A 17525-nucleotide genomic window follows, 5' to 3' on the forward strand; every position below is an offset into this window, starting at 1 on the left:
TCTCACTGTCTTCCCACAATCCCAAACACTTCCGACCCAGATAGTTATCAAATTTGGAGAAATAGATGGCAATTTTACCAAAACTATTGCAATACAATCGATGCTTTAGATCACCAACAAGAATTTAAGCAGAAAATAGGATAAGCCAAGCTTTGTCTAGTTTTATTTCTACAAACTTATAAATAAAAGCATTTTAACTGTTTTTAATTTTTTGTTTAAATTTATCTTGAATAGGATATAAAAACCAAATATAAGGTGATTCTTTGTGTAGCTGCTGTCTTTCTTTCCTTTACTGCTAACAAATGATCACAAATCTAACACTGTTTCTCACCTCCTCAGAGCCGCGGTTGGAAGCCTGTCAGGTCGGGCCACACTGAAAGCTAAGAGGGAGGACCTGTGGGTTGGCACATGGCAGTGAGCAGAATAAAATCCACCTGAAAGTTTTAATAATTAGTAAAAAAAAAAAACATTAAACTAGAATATGTTGCAATATATTTACATCTTCAAGCTTCTGCTTTCAGCCCGAGTCAGAGAAAAGACTTATTCTCAGCTTAGATTTTCATTCTCATTCTCTTGCCTAGCATAGACATACATCCCATGCCCTGCTTCCTGGATCATCTGTGGGTGCCCAGTTCTGCTCAGACAGATCCTCCACCTTTACCAAAACCTGGTGAGAGACCAGAGCGTCTATGATAAGGAAACAGAGAATGGAAGCCGGTTCTTCCTGAGCCCTTGGTCTTAATCAAGCCCACTCCCCATTTTTCTCAGCAGAAAATTTCTTACAGTGTTCTAAAAGACTCTCCATTCCTATCTGTCTTTGCCTCTTACTCTTCTTCATTTGCCTGACCTACGCTCGCCAGCCTACCCCCATGTTCTTCCTTCATACCTCAAGGCTTTTGCACCAAATTCTGCCTCAGAGCCTCTTTTGTTAGGAAGCTGCTTGGCTCACTCCCTTAATAGCTTCCATTCTCCTTAGAAAGGCTTACCCTGACTCTCCTGTTTAAGGCTGGAGGCCTGCCAACTGTCTCCAGCATATTTACCCTCCTTTATCACTTTTTATAGCACTTATCTTTTGTTACATAAAATGTACTTATCTATTAGATATATTATATGTTTCCCTCACTAGGAGCATCAAGAGGGCAGAGGTGTATCTCCAGCACCTACAGGAGTACCTGGCCCATAGTAAGCACTCAATAAACATTGAATGAGTGGATTTACTTTGTAGCAAATAGGGAAGTGATTTTTTTTTAATTTTAAATAATTTTATTTTTTTAATGGGGTGACATCAATAAATCAGGATACATATATTCAAAGATAACAAGTCCAGGGTATCTTGTCGTTCAATCATGTTGCATACCCATCACCCAAAGTCAGATTGTCCTCCGTCACCCTCTATCTTGTTCTCTCTGTGCCCCTCCCCCTCCCCCTTTCCCTCTCCCATTCCTCCCTCCCCCCCCCCGTAACCACCACACCCTTATCAATGTCTCTCAGTTTCACTTTTATGTCCCACCTACGTATGGAATAATGCAGTTCCTGGTTTTTTTTTTCTGATTTACTTATTTTGCTTCGTATCATGTTATCAAGATCCCACCATTTTGCTGTAAATGTTCCGATGTCATCATTTCTTATGGCTGAGTAGTATTCCATAGTGTATATGTGCCACATCTTCTTTATCCAGTCATCTATTGACGGGCTTTTTGGTTGTTTCCATGTCCTGGCCACTGTGAACAATGCTGCAATAAACATGGGGCTGCATGTGTCTTTATGTATCAATGTTTCTGAGTTTTGGGGGTATATACCCAGTAGAGGGATTGCTGGGTCATACGGTAGTTCTATTTTCAGTTTTTTGAGGAACCACCATACTTTCTTCCATAATGGTTGTACTACTTTACATTCCCACCAACAGTGAATGAGGGTTCCTTTTTCTCCACAGCCTCTCCAACATTTGCTATTACCTGTCTTGCTAATAATAGCTAATCGAACAGGTGTGAGGTGGTATCTCATTGCCGTTTTGATTTGCATTTCTCTAATAGCTAAAGAAGATGAGCATCTTTTCATATATCTGTTGGCCATTTGTATTTCTTCCTGGGAGAAGTGTCTGTTCATATCCTCTTCCCATTTTTTTATGGGATTGTTTGTTTGTTTGTTGTTGAGTTTTATGAGTTCTTTGTATATTTTGGATATTAGGCCCTTATCTGAGCTGTTGTTTGAAAATATCATTTCCCATTTAGTTGGCTTTCTGTTTATTTTGTTATCAGTTTCTCTTGCTGATCAAAATCTTCTTAGTCTGATGTAGTCCCATTCATTAATTTTTGCCTTCAGGAAGTGATTTCTATATATCAAGCACTGTTCTAAGCACTCCATAATTATTAAATCATTTAAACTGTGGTACCAATCTTATAAAGGAGTTGTTATCCCCATTTTATAGAAAAGAAAACTAAGGTGCAGTGAGATTAAGTTAAATTGCCCAAAGTCATACAACTAGTAAATGGCAGTGTTCCTCCATGCTCCTAAGCTGCTCTTTGCTAAATGAATGAATGAGCCTAACCAGGCAGTGGTGCAGTGGATAGAGCGTTGGACTGAGACATGGAGGACCCAGGTTCAAAACCCCGAAGTCACGAGCTTGAGTGTGGGCTCATCTAGTTTGAGCAAAGCTGACCAGCTTGAGCCCAAGGTCGCTGGTTTGAGCAAGGGATCACTTGGTATGCTGTAGCCCCTGGTCAAGGCACATATGAGAAAGCAATCAATGAACAACTAAGGTGCCGCAATGAAAAATTGATGCTTCTCATCTCTCTCCTTTCCTGTCTGTCTCTCTCTCTGTTTCTCTCTCTCTGTCTCTGTCACAAAACAAAAAATAAACATAGTGGAGTCTCCATTTTTGTCACTTGTCTTAAACTTTCTAGTATTACCAAATTAATGGCCCCAGTGTTTGATAGTGACCTAATCAAGTCACTGTGCTGGCCCTCTGCTTCCCTTGAAGAAAAATTTGCAGTTTTTTAGGTCTCCAGGGGCTGGTTTGAGGGAGAAAGAGGCAAGTGGGCCTATCTACTGGGACAGTTCACCAGATAGAGACTAAAAAGATCAGAACAGAACATGCAAATTTAGAGCAAGATCCTGGAGGAGACAGGACTGTGGAAACTGGATCTAGAGAGCCTTTTTATGGATCTACTTTTTATGCTTCTACTAGGCTGAGAGCTGCTTCCAGCCATCACAGGGGCCTAGAGCTACCTAGGGACAGACTGCCACATATTTACATACTAATTTATGCAGCCAGCTATAGCTTTCTGGGATGATAATCTCAGTGTTTAGAAAACATTTAGAATGATTGAAAGGGGGTAATTAGAATTTGGGAGGAGGCATATTTCTTACCGGTTTTGCATTGAGTCAATACTTAGGGAATTTCTAATAACAAACTGTTGCCAAATAAAGATCTTGCTGGGTTTTCTTTAATCAATGAGACGGCTTGGTCATAATCATTCTATTAATTGTTTAAATACAAATAAGTGCTATTAAAAACCTTGGAAATTCTTTCATCTTAAATAGGTTAAACTTTCCCCCTTGTCCTCTCATTTCTGTTCTTAATTCACCTAGTAAATCTTCTTTTAATCAATGGTACCAAAATAAGTCTTACTAAACTCTAGTGAAATTATTTCAAATTCTGAATTAATGGAGTCTAAATGGAAGTAATGAATTGTATTTGTGCTCATGAAGAAGTCACTGAGCCTGCATTTACTATGCAAAGAAGCAGAGTAAACATAATGGAAGAAGTTGTAAATATGGGAACTTTCAGCAGCATAAATAATTTATACTCTGTAATAAGGTATCAATTTTGGATGTATAAAGCTAGTCTTTGGCCCCGGCCAGGTGGCCGAGTGGATAGAACATTGTCCCCAGCATGTCTAGTTTATGGGTTCAATCCCCAAACAGTGCACAACTACACAGAACAACTAAATGAAACAAGTGAATGATCCTCTCTCCCCCTCTCTCCCTCCCCCTTCTTCTTCTTCTTCTCTCTCTCTCTCTCTCTCTCTCAAGTCAATGGAAAAATTAATTAATAACAAAGTTAGTCTTTGAAACTATACCCTCAGTGACTTTTAGATACTCTTTATTATGGGGAGGGGCAGGGCTGTAAAATGCTTGCCTTAACACAGTTCTCTTCCTTGCTTGTCAGGATGAGGGCTGGGAGACTGGGAGGTGGGAGACAGCAGGGAAGTGCCCCCACAGGCACACCTGATCAGAGGCTGTGACGGATGGAGCTGTGCGGTCAGGCCACCTCGAGGTGAACCTGACAGCGTTTCCTCCTTAGAAGCTTCGTGATCTGGCCTAGAATGAAAACGAAGAATGAAAACGGGCAATGCAGACAAAAGAGGAGAAAGCTGTTTCCCTTTCAGCCAAGGAACTTTCCCAGGGCCTTCCTTGCCTCATCAGGAGAACTCACTTCTATGGGTTCCTCGTTCCTTTTTCCTCCAGCTTAACACCTCCCACCACCACTTAGTCCGAGTAAGCTTACCTGCAGCACACCTTGCTCCGGGACTTTTTTTTTTTCTTTTAGATATTTGAAATGCAAATTCATTCTAAACCAAAAAAAAAAAAAAGAAGAAGAAGAACAAGAATACAGTAACAAACAAGGTTGCACCACTGGATATTGTGATGCAACTTCAACCCTCTTATATTTGGAAACTCAACTAGGAAACCACTGCATTCCAAAACAGATAAATAGGCAGATCCAAAAAATGAAGTCTTTAACTTCCAAAGCTCATTCATCTCCTCAAATGTCCCAAAGATGGAGTGCAGGTCTGCTTGGCTAGATAATAAAGTGGCAGATGTGCTGACCCGGACATCACAGGACAGTTGCCTCTAAAAACAAGACTCCTGATGCTGGGCCCCAGCTTCTCCTGCTCACAGGTCGTCATCCTCATCTGGGAGAGCAGTGGTCTGAACAACCTCCAGGTCCTGCTCATGTTGTGCTGCCAAAGCCGGGGCCATGACAACCTCAGGTGGGGCGAGAACGAGCATGGTGACAAACTCTAAGGTGGGGTCTCCAAATACTTTTCTAGCAAGTCAGGGGAAGGGCTTTTCAAAGTTGTGGTTACTTTTGGCAGAATGTTGCAGTACTGAAGAGTCTTCTTCTGGTAAAAGACAATTGATTTGGTCTTAAGCTTTCTGTCCATAATATCCACTTGGTCACCACAAAACACAATGGGGATGTTTTCACACAATTGTATCAGGTCTCTATGCCCCTTAGGCACATTCTTGTAAGTAACTCCCGAAGTGACAGCAAGCAGTAGAATGACACTGAGGCTAGAACAGACTAGCCATCTCTCAGTCCACTGAACCTCCCTGGCCTGCTGCGTCCCACACACTGAACTTCCTAGGCCCTCCGATGGGGTGGAACACAAGGAACACAGCTGGTGGACCTCGGCACCCAGGGTGGCTACGGACGTTTACTCAGATTCCCCAGTCAGATGACATTTCATGAATGTAGTTTTCCCAGTTCCACCATCACCAACCAAGTTTGAACTAAAGTTGGGGCTCTCATTGGGCGGCCATGGCGACATTACTTCCAGAAATATCTCCGGGCCCATCTGACCCGAGAGCTGGAGAGATGGCTGAAGTGCAATTCTGCCCAGGACTCCTTTGTTTGGATTCTGCAACAGGTCGACTTGACACAGCTATATCACTTCACATCTATTGAGTCATTCCACGTGGCCTCAGAAATAGTAAGGAGTGTACTTTCTCTTATGCATTATTTTTTGGGGCAGAGCCTTACTTCTAAATGGACAGTTGTTTTTACTTAGAGCCTACATTTGTTAATGTCCTGTAGAGTCGATGTATACATCTGCATTTCCATGGCTTTGGCACTAAGTCTGCACAGGATGCTTTATTAGTTAAAATAGTGAATCTGTCCTCTCATGTGTCATTATATTACTGCCATGGTCTCCAAATCAAGTTACGTGTTGCCAGGTAGGAATAATTTCATGACCAAAAAAAGAGCAGGAGAACAAAGCTGGGTTTTGACTTACTGAAACAGATCAGTTCCCTCCAACATTAAGTGATTTTCATGGATCAGAAGTTGTTTGGCAGGTGTACGTAATGGGTGACAAGCAGGCAGTAGTGTATTAATTAATATATGCTGATGATGTGAGCACAGGTGTTTGGCAGATATAACATTCCAAGTACTTTTTATGGGCAAATAACAATGATGGCTTATGTACAAGAGGAGCCATCTCTGTCTGAATTAAAGGCATTTTCTCTCCAACAGACTTCAGGGAAACAAATTGGGATAAGAAGATAGTTTGGTGAATAAAACAACAGAGAACTTGATTGTGGTAGAAACAAGGGGTGTTCCAAGCACTCTTTGGATTCAGCTATCAAAATAGTTCACCATTAAATCAAATCAATAAATATTTGCCATGTGCTATGTCTTATGCTTAAGGATCATTAAAATTGGTGTTCTAAAACACTTGAAAATTTCCCAAAGTTTTCTTGTTTTTCCTCATCTCAGTTTTTCTTAAGCCAATGGATATAGAAGAAATATTCCTTCTTAATCTTTTTTTAATGGTTCAAATGAACAACAGGCAGAGAATCTCATTAAATTAGTTCAAGGCTATCTATAAACAGGCCCTTCGTCTTACTCAATTTAAGAGTATGCTTGATTTATTTTATATTACTCAATTTAAGAGTATGCATGACTAGTTGTGAATGATTTTAATGAATAACTAGAAACAATTAGACATAAATATATATTCCAGAATCTTGAGAGATTTCATAAAAGATCCAATGTGAAGATTCACTTGGATAATAAAATTGAAACTATTAAAACAAATGATCTTGCATATACTTGATTTTTCTTTGTGATCCAAATGTTTAAGAAGGTAAAAATCTTCAAATTTTCCTTCAATTTAGAAAGTGTTATTAATGAAATATTGTTACAGTGTCATTGTTTTTACACACTTTGGAGATAGCTAACATTTTCTGTTTATCTGAGATTGCACTGAGCATTGATTTGCACTTCCTACCTGTGGCAACATATTCAGTTAATAGGGTCTCCTATAGATTTTCGTTCTTAGAGTTTTGTCTCTCCATGTTTTCTGTTGAGACTAGATGACTGAGTCCCAGCATCAGGTCTGGAAACTTTTGTGCAAGTTCACATACAGGTATGTGCACAAGTGCACATGCAAATAGGTGTGCTAGTGTGTGTTCAATATGCACAGAGTTGTGTGTGTTTTCCTACCTTCCAGTGCTCACACAAGGATATCACTCTTGTGGCCACAGAGTTCATTAGTGCCAATAACACATATTATAGCAATGGGTAAAATGTACAACCTTAGGTTTTAAAAATGCATTTTGATTCTTATAAGGGAGAACAGTTAGGAGAGGAGGAAGCCAACGTGTTTTAATCAGAATGGCCCCATTCTGCCAGAAGGTCTAGAAGGAAAGTGTGTTGGATAACCCAAGAAAGCATGGGAAATCTCCCTATGGAGGCCTATGGAAGTCTGTAAGACAGTCTACAGCAGGGGTCCCCAAACTACGGCCCATGAACCGCATGCAGCCCGCTGAGGCCATTTATCCAGCCCCCACCGCACTTCTGGAAGGGGCACCTCTTTCATTGGTGGTCAGTGATGCAAAGCGCGGCATCACTCACGTACAGTACTACTTCTGGTGATGCGGGATGCATGTGTCACAGCTCAGGAAGCACATCATATCACTTGTTATGGCTAGCAGTGACAAATATGGAACCGGACATTGACCATCTCATTAGCCAAAAGCAGGCCCATAGTTCCCATTGAAATACTGGTCGGTTTGTTGATTTAAATTTACTTGTTCTTTATTTTAAATATTGTATTTGTTCCCATTTTGTTTTTTGGTTTTTTACTTTAAAATAAGATATGTGCACTGTGCATAGGGATTTGTTCATAGTTTTTTTTTATAGTCCAGCCCTCCAACGGTCTGAAGGACAGTGAACTGGCCCCCTATGTAAAAAGTTTGGGGACTCCTGGTCTATAGTTTATGGGCATAGAAAGAAAGCAAAATAGTATCTAATTTCTGTTGGACTCCATTACAACCAAGCCCATAGTCTTTCTTCATCTGAAAGCCATAGTTCCAAAGGTTTTTATTTCTTTCAAGTTATGCCCAATGTTTTCATATTATACCAACAAGGGGAGAGCCTTCCCCACAGGACAGCTCAACAGTTGAAGTTCTCAAGGTTCCACCGCTCCATCAACATAACCTCTGCCTCTCCCATTATTGAACAAGTAAAACACTAGCTGCTTTCTGCTTCTGCTTGGCCTTCAGAAGCCATATAGGCTTCACCCTGAAGTTTTCTCCTAAAACCAAAACATGGAAGATTCTACCTAAAGCATGCTCAAACAAAAGGAATAAACTGGTCTTTTTCCTTTGCCAGCCTGTGTTAAGAAACTTTCTTAAGCAATGGTGAAGTCCTTTGGTTCTAGGAAGATAGTAAAAAGAGAAGAGATATTATCAGATGACCCCAAATGAAAATAAAATTGTCCAATGCTATGAATCTTGGGATTAAAATTGCATAATTGCTGTACTGTCCTATAGCTCAGTTTATCCAAATCAGTACACACTGACACCAAGACAGCTTGCAGTGAGAAGCCATTCACTCTTCATTGCAATTAGTGTCAATAATGCTGAATAGGCAGTTAGAAAAAAAGTCATAAGCCAATTAACATTCCAATTTCTCTACCAGTAGTAGTTCTTTTTCAGTATTTTGATCTTAATGGGATGGTAAAGCAATATGCTAATTGGTTTTGCTGAACCTGAAGTGGGTTTTTTTTCTTCTTTTTCCAAGTGAGAGGAGGGAAGGTAGAAAGATAGACTCCTGCATGCATCCCAACCAGGATCTACCCAGAAACCCCATCTGGGGCCAATGCTCTACCCATCTGGAGCTATGCTTGCAACTGAACACCTGAAGCAAGGCTCCGTGGAGCCATCCTCAGAGCCCAGAGCCAAAGTGCTTGAACAAATCAAGCCATGGTCACAGGAGAGAAAGAGAGAGAAAAAGGGAGGTGGAGGGGTAGAAAAGCAGATGGTCGCTTCTCCTGTGTGTCTTGACCAGAAATTAAACCTGGGACTTCCACAGACCAAGCTGATGTTCTACCACTGAGCCAACCTGCCAGGGCTTGAACCTGAGGTTTTAAAGTGAAGTAAACATCAATATTTCTTGAGGGTTGCTTGAGTAGAGGACTTAGAACAATGGGAGAGGAGTTTCTCAAGGACACACTGCCCAGACAACACTTATCTCACATCATTTTCCAGGTGTGTGTCTTATCATCCCCAAATACATTATCAACTCTTCATGGATGGTAGACACTTTGCTGACCTTTATATTCTATATGGTTATCGTATTCAGTAATCATTTGTAAGGTGAATTCATGAGAAGCAGAACACCTACAAATGAAGTAAATGTTGCAGAGAAGTTAGTGTTACTAAAAAATGTAAATACCCCAAAGAAAGCAGAAAGAGACAGATTTTCTTAAAGCCAAGGTTGCTCTCAATATGGGAGCTATTTCTTTGGTCCAAACAAGAGCAGCTATAAGGGTAGAGACATAACTCGCAAATGAGAAAAGTAGAAAGTTCTGAAAGTTCTCCAACAGCACACCCAGTCGTGACTTGACTGTCAGCCTCTCAGCAGCACAGAAGCCATCCGTCTTTGTCAGCTTAGGTTGTCATAACAAAATACTGCAGACTGGGTGATTTAAACAACAGATGTTTATTTCTCACAGTCCTGGAGGTAAGAAGTTCAGGGTAAATGTGCCAGATGATTGGTTCTCCAGTGAGGGCCCTTTTCCTAGCTTGAAGATGACTGTATTCCCACTGTGCTCCCACATGGTGGAGAGAGAGTGTGTGTGCACATGATAGATTCTCTTCCTTTTCTTATATGGGCACTAACTTCATTATGGCGCCCCATCCTCGTGACCTCATCTAAACCTGATTACCTCCCAAAGGCTCCACCTCCAAACACCATAGCATTAGGGATTACAGTTTCAACATGGATTTTAGAAGGAAGCAAACATTCAGTCCATTACACTATCTTAACCCTTGTCTTGTCACAGGTGTCCATCTCAACCCATACCAGAAATAGCCTTAATAGAAAATTTGCTTTATAGTCAACTTGGTTGATGTGTACCAATTTTTTCTTTTTTTTCTTGAAGTGAAAAGTGTGTGTGTGTGTGGGGGGGGGGGTGACAGGACACGCAGATAGACTCCTGCATGCACTCAACCAGGACAAGATCCACCTGGCATGCCCACCAAAAGGCATTGCTCCACTGTAACCGGAGCCATTCCAGCACCTAATGCAGAGGCCATGGAGCCATCCTCAGCACCCAGGCCAACTATGTCCCATGGAGCCTTGGCTGCAGGAAGGGAAGAGAGAGATAGAGAGAAAGGAGAAGGGGGAGGGGTGGAGAAGCAGATGGGCGCTTCTCCTGTGTGCCTTGGCTGGGAATCGAACGCAGGACTTTCACATGCCAGGCCAATGCTCTGCCATTGACCTAAACGGCCAGGGCCTTATACCAATTTCTTAAGGCCCAGGGATGTCTCTTGATTGAAATATATTATTTGTTTGCTTTAAGAAATTTTATTTAAATTTTTAACAATAAGTGAGCTTAGTTCTCTATGTTTTTTTATTTTTTTGATTAATTTTAGAGAGACAAAGAAAGGAAAGGAGAGAGAGAGAAAGGGAACCATTCATTTATTGTTTCTCTTAGTTGTGTATTCATTGGTCACTTCCTATATGCTCCCTGACCAGGGATTGAACCTGCAACCAACCTTGGTATTTCCGGACGATGTTCTAATTGAGCTAACCAACTAGGGCTATTTAAATGTTTTTAAATAATTTTTTTAAAATAAATTTTTATAAATATGAAAACCCATTAACCTTGCAATTCTCTTACTATAAAACCATTAGAATGGCCTAATTTTATTTCTGGTAGCAGTGTTAATTTTATTTTTTGTATTTACTATTTATATATTTATTTAGGTATTAATAACATTTTAGTTATTTTTTATTTTTTAATTACAGTTTACATTTAATATTATTTCTTTAGTTTCAGGGGTACAGTACAGTGGTTAGACAATCATATTTTACAACAAAGTGTTCTCCTGATATTTTCAATTCCCACCTCACATTATAGATAGTTGTTACAGTATTATTGACTATATTCCTTATGCTGTATTTTACATCCTCATTACTATTTTTTAACTACAAATTTGTACTTCTCAATCCCTTTACCTTTTTCGCCCAGTCCCTCAATTCCCTTCCCCTCTGGCAACCATCAGTTTGTTCTGAATTTATGAATCTGTTACTGTTTTATGTGTTCATTTATTTTATTTTTGGATTCCACATATGATATTTGTCTTTCTCTGACTATTTAACTTAGAAAAATAGTCTCTAGGTCTATCCATGTAGTCACAAAAGGTAAGATTTCATTCTTTTTTATGGCCAAGTAATAAATATATATATATATATTGGTCTACCAGAAAGTTCTTTCCATTTTTGGAATAAAACAAAATACAAATTTCTCTTACCGTCAATAAACTTTATTAAATAATATAATTGCCATTATTATTAATTATTTCTTGCCAGCATGAGGGCAATTTGTATATCCCATTTTTGAAAAATGTTTTATCATTTGATGCAAAAAATTGAACCAGTGCTTGTTTGATATCTTCTTCATTTTTGAATTTTTTGCCCTTCAAAAAATTTTGTAAGGACAAAAACAAGTGATAGTCAGCGGGTGCTAAGTCCGGGGAATATGGTGGATGCAACAGACATGCTTCTGTAACATTTCTTCCTTGTTGAAATTTGTAAAAATTACAGTGGTGTAAATGAACTTTATCAGTAGCCATGGGTACAGTATCGCTTCACACATAAGACTAACATGAATCAACTTTGTTTTAGTTAATTTGCTATGTCAGTATGTATACATTAAGTGATAAAAATAGAGAGGTACACATGCACCAAATAAACATGTGCTTATGTGTCGAAACTTGTGATAGAAACGGACAGAACTTTCCGATAGACTATATATCTATCTATCTATAGATAGATAGATGATAGATAGATAGATAGATGATAGATAAATGATAGATAGATAGATAGATAGATAGATAGATAGATAGATAGATAGATAGATGATAGATAGATAGATATATCTCATAGCTTTTCTATCCACTCTTCTACTGATGGGCACTTGAGTTGCTCCCATAGTTTGGCTATTGTAAATAGTGCTGCATTCAGATAGGGGTGGCTGTACTCTTTCAATTTAGTGTTTTTGGTTCCTTTGGATATATATACCCAGAAGAGGAATTGCTAGGTCATAAGGCAGATTTATTTATTTATTTATTTATTTATTTATTTATTTATTTATTTATACAACCTTTTGGAGACTTCTTTGGTGTTCCCATTTTTATCTGATTTCAAGGATTTCAGCTTCAATTCCAAGTTGAACTGGTTCATTGGTGATTTTTTGGCGAAATTATAGCAGAATGAATATCTATCTGGGTTCAGTTCAAGGTGTTGCAAACTGTTTCCAATTTTTCCAGCTTGAATTTATGATTCACAGGTTTCGTTCTAATCCCTGCAATATAAACACGTGGCTGCATGCAGACACACACGTATATAAACCTCAAACAAATTAAGGTATAATTTGACTCGGGGTGAGGAAGGTTAGACAACCACAAAGAACCCAGCGAGCCTGTTTTCTGTTCCTAATGGAAGGAAGAGGAGAATGTGAGGGAAGCCCCCCTGCATGCACTGCCAACCTGAGGACCTGGGGAGAGAGCTCCACATGGTTCTGTCCCATGGAGAGACACCTCTGTGGCAGGCGGAGCTATCTGTTACCCTGATATAGGATCTGACTTTAAGAACATAAAACATCAACACAGAAGGGGTCACTTGAGTGTCTCCCTCATATCAGATGGACATTACAGACCATAATAGCAGCCAACCTAAACGAAAGTGTCTAAAAATCACTACAAAGGGCAGAAGTCCTCATGATAGCATTCCACCTAGCAACTGGGATGCACAGGACCACTACTAAACTGAACTGTGGGAGGACCCGGAATGTCCTCTCTTCGCAACTTTACAGTGCTGCTCTTCTCCCCATCAAGAAGCAAGCACCTCTTTCCCCCATCTCATATTCTCTCAACCTGTGGCCCCAACACCTAATAAAAACCTGTTTCTGGCCTGACCAGTGGTGACACAGTGGATAGAGCATCGACCTGGGATGCTGTGTTCCCAGGTTCAAAACCCCAAGGTTGCTGGCTTGAGCTTGGACTCATCCGGCTTGAGTGCACGTTCACCAGGTTGAGTGCAAGGTTGCAAGCTTGAGCATGGGATCATTGAACTGATACCATGGTCACTGGTTTGCACCCAAGCTCACTGACTTGAGAAAGGGGTCTCTGGATCAGCTGGAGCCCCTCGGTTAAGGCACATACGAGAAACAATCAATGAACACCTGAAAGTGATACCACCTCGAGTTGATGCTTTTCATCTCTCTCCTTTCCTGTCTCTCTCTCACTTTAAAAAACATCACAAAACTGTCCACGATCTTTCTTTGGTGACAAATTGCAAATTGTAAATCAGTCATTTGAAATAGGATAGTTTCAATCTATTCCTTTCCCTCTGAGGGACTTTTGGGATAATGAGCACAGTCATGTAAGTGTGGTTACATGAATTCATTTTACATTTTACAGAGGGCGATTTACATTTTAGCAGGTGTGAAAAACTTGACGGCATATATAATTTGTAGAAAAATTTTAGGAATCGCCTAACTCAGGAAGTACTGGATTTCCTGAGTTCATTTTTTGGTGTCACCCTAAGCCTTCCAGCCAACAAGGCCGGTGCCAGATACACCAGCTTTCCAAATCATCTCAATCACTCTTACCCTTCACACCTTGCTCTGGTCTCCTCCTCCTCTCCCCGCTCCCATCTTCCATGTTACCCCTCCCTACACACCCCAACTTAGTCAAGTTCCCTCATACTCTCACCACCAGCTCCCCCGCAGAAATGATTCTGGGGGTATTGATATGTCAACTCCAGGTCCAATCATTTTCTTTGACAAAAACACTTATTCTTTCAAATTCTCTTCCAATATACTAATATTTAAGATACTATCTTTAAAAAATAAGAATAAATGTGAAAGTAAGCTAAATTGATAATGGTTAGTAAGCATGTGTTTAGGGCCTTTTTTGCTCTTTAAAGAAACAAAAATCAAAAGATGATTAACTTTTATATATTTATTTCCATTTTCTGATTTAACTGCAGAGCCATCGTAGATCTTAATTTTATTTCCTTAACATGTATTATACTAGCAACACTTTCCAAATTACAAAGAATTATAACAGCAACCCTTCTGACTGATGCCTTTCTTAGCAACTTGCGACTCAGTTTACGTCATACATCCTTCCCCTGCAAGGATTATGTGGGGAGGCAGGCTGGCCTGCTGCCCTATGTTACTTTAAGTATACACACACAAGAAAAAAGGAGCAAAAATAGCTGGAAATTGATTATGTTGATATTCTGAAGAAAGGCAATAGTTCCAATTTTGTATGTCTAATTAGCCACAGCTCTTCAAAAATTGGTGCAAATGTCACAGGGTTTATAATGCCGGCAATTCATCTTCACAAAAATGCTATTTGATGGGATAAACCAGAAAAAAATTAAGTCACAGCAGACAGCTTGTAGATTAGACAAAGGTCACTGTGTTTTAATGAGCGATGCTCTTAATTAATGAGAAAACTAGAACATGAGCTATTAAGCATTGTGAATTTGTGCCCCCCGAAATCAGTCTTCATTTGAAACCACTTTGAGTAACTCAAGAACAAAATAACTGCAAGAATAGAATTTAAATCTCAAATTATACAGCAAAGTGATTGTTGGGAAAATGGGTGTGTTAGTTTTGCTCGCTAGCACTTTGTCTGATTAGTGCGTGAGCACATGTCAGCGCCATGTGTGTGTAGTCTACGTAAGGCTACCAGTGCTTTCCCTCAGGGCAAATGGCAGATTGTGGATTGTCTAACCACCACTGTGAAGGGTGATTTTGCTGTTTGTTTTCCTGAGAAGCAGTTTTCCCCTGCCTGTTTTCTCGTCCGCTGTTATGAGACTGTATTAAAAGGGAATGGCCCAACACTTTCTGGCTCCACAGTTTCTCTACCGTCTGCTAGAATCCAATGTGGACCTACCTGGCTCAACCACCAGTGTCACAGTAATACATATCAATGAAATAGTGTGACAGTTTTCTGGTGTGACATATATTCTTCTTTAATATCTAGAAAAGAGGGTTAATGCTAAGTTAGTATTCTCATAGATGGGCTCTACCCCTGTCTCTTGAGCTTCTAAATTTCTATATATGTTTCCTTTGTCTTTAAGATAATAGGAAGTATTGTCTTTCTTTAACCAAATTTCTGTGAGACAAGTGAGGAATTAATAAAACTCCTATAAAATAAGTGATAATAATAAATATCGCTTTTAGTTGTAGAGGACTGGCAAAGCCAAGCTTCTTGGAGCTTCCATAAGAGAGGACAGAACCACTGTTAGTGACACCAGCTTTATATTACAGCATTTCTCCAAGTACATCAAGTACTCTGATAGGGATCTAGCATCTGGACTTAGAAAGGATCGCATTCCTCCTATGAGTCTACTCTATTGGTTAGATCAGTGGTCCCCAACCACCGGACCGTGGACCAGTACCGGTCCATGGGCCATTTGGTACCGGTCTGCAAAGAAAGAATAAATAACTTACATTATTTCCATTTTATTTATACTTAAGTCTGAACAATGTTTTATTCTTTAAAAATGACCAGATTCCCTCTGTTACATCCGTCTAAGACTCACTCTTGACGCTTGTCTCAGTCACGTGATACATTTATCCGTCCCCCTAAAGGCCAGTCCATGAAAATATTTTCTGACATTAAACCTGTTCATGGCCCAAAAAAGGTTGGGGACCACTGGGTTAGATGATAGGCAATACCTTTTTTAAATTAAAATTTTGAGATAATTGTAGATTCACATGCCATTGTAAAAAGTAGAGTGGTACCTTGAGACACGAACAGACCAACATATGAATTTTTAAGATACAAGCTGCGACTTGGTCCATATTTTTGCTCGAGATCCTAGTGAAATTCCAAGATACGAGTCATGATTCAGGAAGCTGCTGCTAGTTGACGCATTGGTGCATGGGTCCAGTATCGGCAGTTTGATATACGAGTTGATTCACTTACGAGCTCAGTTACAGAACAAATTAAATTCGTATCTCAAGGTACCAATGTAATATGAGGTATCCTGTGTACACTTTAACCATTTCTTCAAACAGTAGCATTTTGCATATCTATAACATAATATCACAACAAGAATATTGATATTGCTTCATCTACAAATCTTTTTAGATTTATCCAGTTTTGGTTTTACACATTTGTATGTATAGTTTTAGATTTTACAGTTTTGTTATATGTAGAGGCTTATGTATCTATCACAAAAATCAAAATAGTTCCACCACCACAAGGAGCTCTCAAATCACCCTGTATAAGCCACACCCACCTCTCTTTCCCACAAACCCACCACTCACCCCACAATCCCCAACTTCTAGAACAATTAATCTATTCTGAATTTCTAAATTTTTTTTATTTAAAAAATATAATATAGGCCCTAGCCAGTTGGCTCAGTGGTAGAGTATCGGACTGGCATGTGGAAGTCCTAGGTTCAATTCCCAGCCAGGGCACACAGGAGAAACGCCCATCTGCTTCTCCATCCTTCCCCTTCTCCTTTCTCTCTATCTCTCTCTTCCCCTCCAGAAGCCAAGGCTCCATTGGATCAAAGTTTGCCCTGGCACTGAGGATGGCTCCATGGCCTCCACCTCAGGCACTAGAATGGCTCCAATTACACCAGAGCAATGCCCCAGAAGGACAGAGCATTGCCCTTTAGAGTATTGCTGAGTGGATCCCGGTTGGGTGCATGTGGGAGTCTGTCTCTCTGCCTCCCCACTTCTCACTTCAGAAAAATACAAAAAATATATATATATTTATATATATATTATATAAATGGAATAATATGATATATAACCTTTTAAGATTGGCTTTTTTTAATCAGCATAATTCTCTAAAGATCTATCCAAGTTTTTATTGTTGAGTAGTATACCACGGTTGGACTACACCACAGCTTGTTTATTCACATGGCCAGGACACCTGAGCTGTTTTCAGTTTTTGGTCATTACAAATAAATCCACTATAAACAGTTATGTATAGGATTTTATATAAGCAGTAAGTTTTTTATTTCTCTGGCATGGGTGCCCAAGAATAAAATTGCTGAATCATATAATAACTGCATATTTATAAGAAACTATAAAACTGTTTTTCAGATAACAGACTGAACTGGGGTTGGGTTGCATTTGCAGGGATTTGGAATGGTGATAGTGCCAACTTGGACTTGCTGAACATGTTAAGAACACTACTCTTTTATGGATTCTTGCTGTATTGGCCAAGAGTTTATTTAAAGGCTTTAA

General features: G+C 39.6%; 1 protein-coding gene and 1 pseudogene across 3 annotated transcripts in view; one reads left to right on the forward strand and one right to left on the reverse strand.

The window, feature by feature from the left end:
* The window catches only part of KCNQ5 (potassium voltage-gated channel subfamily Q member 5), a 625390-nt gene that overhangs the window by 402024 nt on the left and 205841 nt on the right, over positions 1-17525 (forward strand). The gene's annotated exons all lie outside the window — the stretch shown is intronic.
* On the reverse strand, positions 4900-5550 carry LOC136319858 (GTP-binding nuclear protein Ran-like; annotated as a pseudogene).

Source organism: Saccopteryx bilineata, chromosome 1 (genome assembly GCF_036850765.1).
Source record: "Saccopteryx bilineata isolate mSacBil1 chromosome 1, mSacBil1_pri_phased_curated, whole genome shotgun sequence".
Lineage (NCBI taxonomy): Eukaryota > Metazoa > Chordata > Mammalia > Chiroptera > Emballonuridae > Saccopteryx > Saccopteryx bilineata.